Source organism: Impatiens glandulifera, chromosome 6 (genome assembly GCF_907164915.1).
Source record: "Impatiens glandulifera chromosome 6, dImpGla2.1, whole genome shotgun sequence".
NCBI lineage: Eukaryota > Viridiplantae > Streptophyta > Magnoliopsida > Ericales > Balsaminaceae > Impatiens > Impatiens glandulifera.
The window spans coordinates 8,346,004-8,355,343 of record NC_061867.1 but is presented as its reverse complement, the minus strand read 5'-3'; the positions used below and the strand labels follow the sequence as shown (position 1 = coordinate 8,355,343).

The 9,340-nt window shown below is 29.8% G+C and overlaps 1 pseudogene; it reads left to right on the top strand.

Moving 5' to 3' along the window:
- Positions 1 to 254: 254 nt before the first annotated feature.
- LOC124943072 lies at positions 255 to 1,535 on the top strand (annotated as a pseudogene).
- The last annotated feature ends 7,805 nt before the right edge of the window (positions 1,536 to 9,340 follow it).

Genomic DNA, 9,340 nt, shown 5'->3' with positions numbered 1-9,340 from the left:
GTATTTGAAATTCCGTTGTAGTATTTGAAATTTTGTTGTAGGGTTTGAAATACTGTTGTAGTATTTAAAATTCCGTTGTAGTTAAATTTCGTTACAAACTAGTCGTTATAAACTAGCCGTTATAAACTAGCCGTTGTAAACTAGCCTTTGATGTATCATTATATATTAGAGTAGTTATCTCACACTTCTTCACAATACTTAAATCAATCTTCTTATACCATTTTCTCCTCATAATAAAGACCACCCCAAACACAATGTCTTCAAATCCCAACCACAATGCCAACACCAATGTTGATAGTGATGAAGAGTTGTGGAATGATGACTCAGATGATCAAATATTTTTCGAAATTCTTCAACAACAAATGCTTCTTCAGTACATAGGGAGCTCTTCCAGTGCAACAACAAGAAGAAAAAGAAGAGTCGTAGAGCGTGATCGTGAAGGAGGCCATAGTTGTCTTGTTGCTGACTATTTCTCCAAAAATCCAACATATCCGAGTGATATTTTCTGTCGTCGTTTTCGGATGAGAAGAGTCCTTTTCACACGCATAGTCGATGCCTTATCTCATGATGACTATTTTAAATGGAGAGTCGACGCAACTATAAGGCAAAGTTTCTCACCACTTCAAAAATGCACGGTTTCCATCCGCCAATTGGCGTACGGAGGACCCAAAGATCAATTCGATGAGTACCTACGTATTGATGAAACTACCGCCATTGAATCATTATTTAATTTTTGTCGTTGTGTAATCATCATTTTCGGCGAAAGATACTTGAGAAAGCCAACTACTGTTGATTGCGAACGTTTGCTCCTTATGCATGAGCATAGGCACGGCTTCCCCCGAATGTTGGGTAGTCTCGATTGTATGCATTGGGAATGGAAGAACTGTCCAGTCGCATGGAAAGGACAGTTTACTAAAGGTGATCATGGAACACCAACAATAATGCTTGAAGCGATAGCATCTACCGATTTATGGATATGGCATGCCTTTTTTGGAGTCGTGGGGTCCAACAATGACATCAATGTGCTTAATCAAAGCCCCCTCTTCAGCGATGTTTTAAAAGGAAAGGGCCCAAAGATCGACTTTGAAGTGAATGATAGACAATATACCAGAGGGTACTATTTTACAGATGGAATCTATCCTAAATGGGCTACTTTCGTCAAGAGTTTTCGGTGCCCTCATGATCCCAAGAAAGCATTGTTTAAGAAAATGCAAGAGGTTGCAAGAAAGGATGTCGAGCGGGCATTTGGTGTCTTATAAGCTCATTGGGCGATGATTAGAGGACCGGGGCATTTTTGGTACTAGAGTAACTTGAAGGATATCATGTATACATGTATTATTTTGCATAACATGATAATTGATGATGAAGGGGATACAACATTCAACTAGTCGGAGGAACCCGATGACAACAATACAATTCTAGAGATATTTCAAGGTCCCGTCGGAGGATTTAATGAGTATAGCAAGCGACAGGCTGCACTACTTGACAAGTAAATGCATCAACAACTTCGATCGAACTTGATTGAGCCTGTTTGAGCGCGTTACCAGAATTAGTAACAAAATATGATTTAGTAGTGTATTTTTTCATGTATTATTGTGATTTAGTTTAACATTGTACTCGTTTTTCATTTCTTAATTAAATTTTTTTATTTTTCAAAATTTTATACACAAATTATTGACAATTTAATGTCCTAAATTATTTTTAAAAATTATTGATTTTTTAAATTTTTTTAATATAATTTATAAATATTAGTTTTATTTATTTAAACAAATTAATATAATTAAAAATGAAATAAGATTTACTTGAATTATTGAATTAAAAAATATTGTATGAATTAGATGATGTGGATGGGGATCCTGAAATAGTAACAATTGTACCTGAGATGGTTGAGGAATAGAGATATAAATTGATATGTATAATTTACTTTTGATGTGACAACTGATGTGACACATATTTATACCTATGTATGGGTATAGGAATAGGATGCTCTAAAAGAGAAATGGCCCTCGTCTTCTGTTTTGGTTTGCTGAAGAACCGTTCAAAAGAAAATGAAAATAAAATAACTCTTCATCCTTTAGTTGTTTTTAAAGTTTGGTTGATTGTAAATGAGCCCCTTTTTTCCTTCTCTTATTTTCCATAAATGGGCCTGGACTCTCATCTCCACTCGTTGGGCCTGATTCACAAAATAAAAATGAAATTAATAATAATATAAATTTTTACATTATTTTTTATTATTTTTAAAAAATAAATAATTATATTAATAATTATGGATATATTAAAATATCATAATTATTAACTAACAATTTATTATTTATTTTAAATAATATCGATAATAATTAATCGATTTTTGTCAAGCTCAATTATTATTTTATTTATTCTTTTGATATATTTTGGCCAACTAATTTTATTTTTCCCAAAATACTTCTAAATAAATAAATTAAAATAATAAATTTGGGGAGTAAAAATGAGTGTCTACAGAGATGGCTTAAATCGAAAGTGCACAAAATTTGTCCTAAAAACTATTTTTGAAAAATCAATTGTTATAGAGTTGGAATGATCGTGTTTAAGGTTAGGGATTATGATCCCTACATTTATATGAGTTGTTTACAACTTACAGATCATTTTTCACAATCTGTATCAAAAGATACAAATCTGCAATTCTTCTTACCAAATGAAGAATACTATGTCCCCGACGACCGAGTCATATAGGATCAGGACCGAAAAACATGATCGAGAACTCTTGGTCCTAACCGAGACCAAGGACCAAGAAAATCGACCTAAAACCGAGACCAATGACTGGTGTTCTTGAGTGAGGACCGAGTCCTAGGACCGATATTCTTGAGCAAGGATCGAGGAATTCAACCGAGAATTCTAACCTAGGATTGAGAGAACTAACCTAGGACCGAGACTACCAAGTCCCATGAATGAGGAATCTAGATCTAGGACCGAGCCTCCTAGACCTATGACCGAATAACCTGAGTTTAGGACTGAGCCTCCTAAACCCTAGGGCCGAACCCTACGGTCCCTTGACCGAGTGTCCTAAGCCCCGATCCAGACCACCCTTGGTCTAGACCGAGCCCGTCCGAACCTAGATGGGTAAAAACAGACTCAAGCCCTAGGACTCTAGTCTTAAGGCCTGCTTGGTTCCACTTTTCAAAATCTAAAATTACTTTTGTAATTTCAGAACCCCAATTCATTTTCAAATAATCCCAAAATGTCAGAAAGTAATACTTAAATATTTTCGGGATATTTATCAAACAAATATTTTGACTAAGGCCCCATTTGGAATTTATTTTTAAAATTCTAATATTTTCTGATATTTTCAGGATTTTTACTCAATCTTATATCAACGCAATCACATGTACGTCCTTCTAAATAATTTTGTATAATTATTTACGTAATCTAAACCTATCATTGTTAAGGACTCAAGACTACTAATTAAAGAAAATAAATGTTATAAATAAAACTTTTGATAGTCAGACTTTTACTTTAAAAATAAAACCGTCATTTGACGGGCGCGGAGGATATAACGCGAAAGCCCTTTCCTGAGCGTAACAAAAAACGAACCTTTTATGAAAACTCTAGTAAAGTATTTTTATACACGTACCATTTACTGATTTTTCTAAAATCATTTAGCGACTCTATTTTCAAATAAATATTCTTTTAAATTAATTATCTTTGATTAATTTAAACTAGATTTTAATCAAATTATTATTTGATCCCAATATTATTAAACTTTAAATTAAATTGGTTGTTTTTACATAGATAATTTCAAAAGTAGACAAGTACTATCAAAATCTTTTAAAATAATATTTCTTTTAAAAAGATGCATAACACGCAAATCAAGGTTAAAAATGCATCGAACCTCGAGCCACCCCGCGATCCCCGTATTGTCACGTGTCCATAACCCGTGCTAAACTACGGACTAAGGGAACTTTTCGGGGTTACATTTATAGAAAAATAATACATGTTTAATTAAGTTGACATGTGTTAATGTATATTAATAAAATACAACTTGCATAAAACAAAATTAGAAAATGTATAATGAAAAAGAGAAACTAAATTTTATGTCTTTTTCGCCCTAATAAATCATCATTCGAGCTACCATCTCCAAATTTGTTTGTATTTTTAACCTAATTAAGACATTAAAATATTAAATAACAAAAGAAAAACAATTTATTTGATAATTTTTTTAAAAAATTACTTTTTCAACAACATTGTCTAAATTTTATATTCCTCCCTAATAAAAAATTAATTTAATATATAAAACACGTTTCGAATTTGTATATAAGAAATAATATAGAGACAACTAAAATATATCAATGTGTTGCGTAATTAGTGATTAATAAAGAAAGTTATAAACTTTTAATATTCTAATCATTCTAATGAAAGCTCAAAGCAAATGACAACAAAAAGTTCAAGTAGAAAACAATTTAGTCACCTGTACAAAACAAAACTAAATAGAAAGTTCAAAGCGTATGACTGAAAGATCAAAATAGAAGAGAGTTTAGTCGTCACTTGTAAAAAAACTAAACAGAAAGCTCAAATAAAAAGACATCAGTACAATTTACCGTTGTTACGCTAATCTTAAGAAAGGACAACATCATCTCCATCTCCATCTCCATCTCCATCTCCATCACCAAAAACTCAAAGTAAAAGACGACACGACATTGATAAAGATCTCCATCATTAAGGAGCTTCTCACTTTAACCAAACCCTATAATGAGTTTAAAATAATTAATAGTTAAATATAACCCGCCCTGAAATCCGCAAAAAAAATTAAAAAAAAAACCGACATTGTTAAAAATAATTTATAGTTAAGCATTATTATATATGTATAGATATATTTTTAAATTTCTTTTTAAATTTATATAATTTTTAAAATATACTTACATGGGAATGTTATAAATTAAAATAACAAATATTTATTATATTTTTCGGATTTTACATTATATATATATAAATAATTAATAATTGTAATAAAAAAACAAAAATGCATTATTTATTCCACCATACTTAAGCATTCGATTAAGCCTTTAGGCTTTGACTCACCATCCGTGGACAAACTCCGAGAAACCCTTAAAAATGGTAACACTTTAACCGTTTGACCAATTATGATGATTAAAATAATTTTGTATATGTATATATATTTTATAAATTATATTTTGAATAACTATATAATCCTTTAACTTATATTTTGTTTACTTTTAATAATTTTAACTATAAGCCAGTATTTTAGATTTTTTTTAATAATTTTTAATTTATTTACATGTAAATTAATCCTTTAACTTATATTTTGTTTACTTTTAAGATAAAAAATAAATTTATTTTACTTAAATTTTATCTATTAAATTATATTTATGTGTACGTGTACCAAGTATTTTTTTTATTAATAATGTTTGTTTTAATATAATATGTTTGTTTATTTAAATGTATTATTGAATTACTTTATTGTTTATGAATTATTGATATATAATTAATTTTATTAAATGAATGAGAAATTTTTTGGATTAGATATGTAAAGTTGATAAATATATAGATAATTAATAAGGTTAAAAAATTAGTGTAAGAAATGAATATTCTAATAATATTCTTTTGAGTTTGAAAATAAGCTTTTGAGTTAGAGATGAATTACTATTTGATGTGATGTTTACTGTATTTGGGGTTTTAGAATGAGTTTGTGGATTGAAGATGGTCTTAGAAGGTATATATATATATATATATATATATATATATATATATATATTAGGAGAGAAAAAATAATTAAGATAGATAAATTAGGAAAACATAAATTATGATATAAATGATTGTGGAGAAAGTAGTCTAACAAATATGAATAAAACTAACTTACACCAAAATTTAGTTCGAATTTTAACATTTATTTCACTAATTATAACTAAAAAAACAAACTATACAATATATGAATGATACACGTTTAAGGATAATCATAAAAAAAATATAAATATGAGTGTTTATCTTGTCATAAAATTTACTCAAAACATAACGAGATTAACCATTTGGTAATAACAATGAAAACATAAGTCAACATAAAATTTAACGTTAACGACCTCAAAGATCTCCAAGAAGATCAATAAGTTCACCAACAACCTTCATCGATTTTCCAGAAAATATCTTTCATATCGTCATAATAGTAGTGTTGTAGAGTAAACACATCACTTAACCGTGATCACTGAACGTTCTACTATTTTTTTCGCGCTAAATAGTTCACTAGAAAATAATCGAGATAAAGTTACATCGACTCAATTTAACCGAGTTCGTGATTTCCATCCGAACATCCCAGCAATCGATGATTGACTCAGACATAATGTTCAAAAGTAGACTCAAAATCACAACCACTCTTTTGCAATACAAAAGCAAATGACATGTTATATCCACCTCTTTACAACACATTCTGCAATGACTAATTATAATACATATATTTTTTTCATTCGTCAATCATCCGTCAAAATCTCTTAATTCATTACACTCAATAAAAAACGAAAATTTTGAAGGGAAATTAGAATCTCACAATTTTTCTCATTAGAAGTCATATTGGACAATCTCCGCAAAGTATAACAAATATAGTCGATTCTATATTAAGTCATCAAATTCACGGGTTAGGACAACTCACCCTAATGCAATCCATTTAATAAAACAATATATTTAATTTAATTTATTAGTTTTTTTAAACATAAGCGTTAACGATAAAAATAATGAATTTTTATTTGGTCCCAATATATATATATATATATTCACGAGTTAGGTTAACTCACCCTAATGCAATCCATTTAATTAAACAATATATTTAGTTTAATTTATTAATTTTTTTAAACATAAAAGATATATATATATATTTTTAAACTAAAATTAAGGCAGCAATGTGCGGTTGAGGCATCCCAAACTCTGGGCAACACGAGTAACGAAGACCTTTTAAAAAATTTATATCTTGCAAATATAAAATATCAGGCGAAGAAAAAACATCATAACCTTGTATAAATAATTAATAATATTTTATCTTATTAATAAAATATCAAATTAAATAATTAAAATACCAAACAAATAAAATGATTATTAAACTTTAAAAAGTATTAACTAAATAAATTTTATCCAAACAGTTTTAAATGTTTAGTTAAAATGAATAAATAATATTAAAAAAAACAAAGAAAAACCTGAAAAAAAAATAATAATAATTTCAAAGCTAGCAAAAATCCAGGTTACTAAAACGAAATCTATATATATATATATAATGATACTTAATTTTTAAAGTGTCCGGATAGTCGGGTCGAGAGCTGTGGTTAATTTGGATATATATGTGTGAGTAAATGGATACTTGGGTCGGATTGTGGGTTGACCCGCCCATAAACTTAAAACGGTTAAAAATAAAATTAAAAATGTTATACGTATGTTCGAACTTACAACCCTTTAACCAAGTAAACTAATATCACTTTATATTTTAAATTCAACACCAAATTTGATGAACGCGAGATATTTTAACAATATAAGTTTAACTTTTTAACTAACTAATCTATATATAATATATATATAATGATGCTTAATTTTTAAAGTGTCCGGATTGTCGGGTCAAGAGTTGTGGTTAATTTGAATGTATGTGAGAATAAATTGATATTTGGGTCGGATTGTAGATTGACTCGCCCATAAACAATTTTACCATAATATTTTTTTTCTCGATTTTTTATATTATTACTCATGCAAATGCACTGAGATATATGCTAGTTTAATTAAAAATTATTATAAAAAAAAAGTACATAAAAAGATTTTACTTATTTATTTTTGCTAAAAAGGGGAAATTGGACGAAATGACCCTAAAAATAGGCCTATTTGCCTCCGTGGTCAAGGTTTAATAATATTTGATCTGGTGACCACTTATTTTTTTTTGGACAAATTTACCCTTTTCGCGTAACGCGAAGGGAGTTCGCGTTTCGCGAAGTGAGACGCTGTGAAAAGTCCAGAATTCCCTTACTATATAATACAATCCAGCCATTTTTTTTCATTTCTTTTCTTCTTCTTCTCTCTCTTCTCCCCTCTTCTCCTCCTTCTCTCTATAGGAGGCGGCTTCTGCGGCGACGATGAGCACCACGACGAGCACCACGACGAGCACGAGCATCCCACTTGGTACGTTTATTCTCTTCAAGTTTCATATCTTCATGTTTTTGTTGTTCGTTTATCATCTTCACATCTGCATTTTCGAATCACTGTTTTTGTTTTTGAATCTGCATCTGCACCACGATGAGACTTAGCGTTTCGCTAAGCCTTAGCGTTTCGCTAAGTCTTAGCGTTTCGCTAAGACCTTCTCGTTTCTTTCTTAATCATCAATCATATCTATTTACCCCGATCTGCAGTTTTAGCTAAATCTTATGCTGACTTTTATGGCCAAAAGCAGAGTCTGGATTGAAATATTGTTTATTCAATTAATGTGTCAGTTGAAACCTGAGGAAGGTCCAGATTATGAAATAAATGTGGTTCCTTTAATTGTTTCTTCAACTAATACCTTACCAGTTTTTTTTCTTATGCTTTAGATGATGTCTTACTTTCCTCTTTAGAGAGATAGAAAGCTTCAAGTGGTATGTTTTATAGGGAAATCTTGTGCTTTCTTGCATGATTGAATTGTATCTTTGTTCAGATTGTTATATGTACTAAACCATTTTGAGATCTTATATGTCACTCTCTTTGTTTTCTATGGGGTCTTATATCTAGAGTGCTCTTCAAGCCTCGATAAATGGCAAATAATGAGGTGGAATCGAACGCACTTCGTGGAGTAGAATGGGAAGTTGTTTCACCTACAACATCGGCTGCTGCTGCTGCTCCTAGTACACATGCTAAAGACACAAATGCATTTTGGTCATTATTGGACAGCAGAAGGAAAGGTGGCAGGTTTTATCATTAAGATGGTGAAGGGACATCAATATTGCTAGTAATTTAAAGGGTGGAACTAACTATTGCACTTGTTAATATAAATTGTAGTAATTGGTTGTGAATTGTGATACAATTACTTTGATCATATGCAATGTTTCAAGTTAAAAGTTTTTTCTTTGCATACTTTCATTACAATCATAATGATGTTTTAAACCAAACTTTATTCATAGTGTTCCTAATGATGTTTTAAACCAAACTTTTAAATATATGTTATATTACTAAACAAAACTTTCAATTTTCTTGTTGCTATTTTACTAGCATCTTGTCTTGGTGTAGCATTCTGGATTGGAATTCAGTATTTTTTTCAGATTAACAAATAACAACTCTAGATATAGTCGATGTAATCTTTGTGTTTAGCATTGTTTTTATGAAAAAATCTTTTTAAAAAGAAGCATATTTGGACACT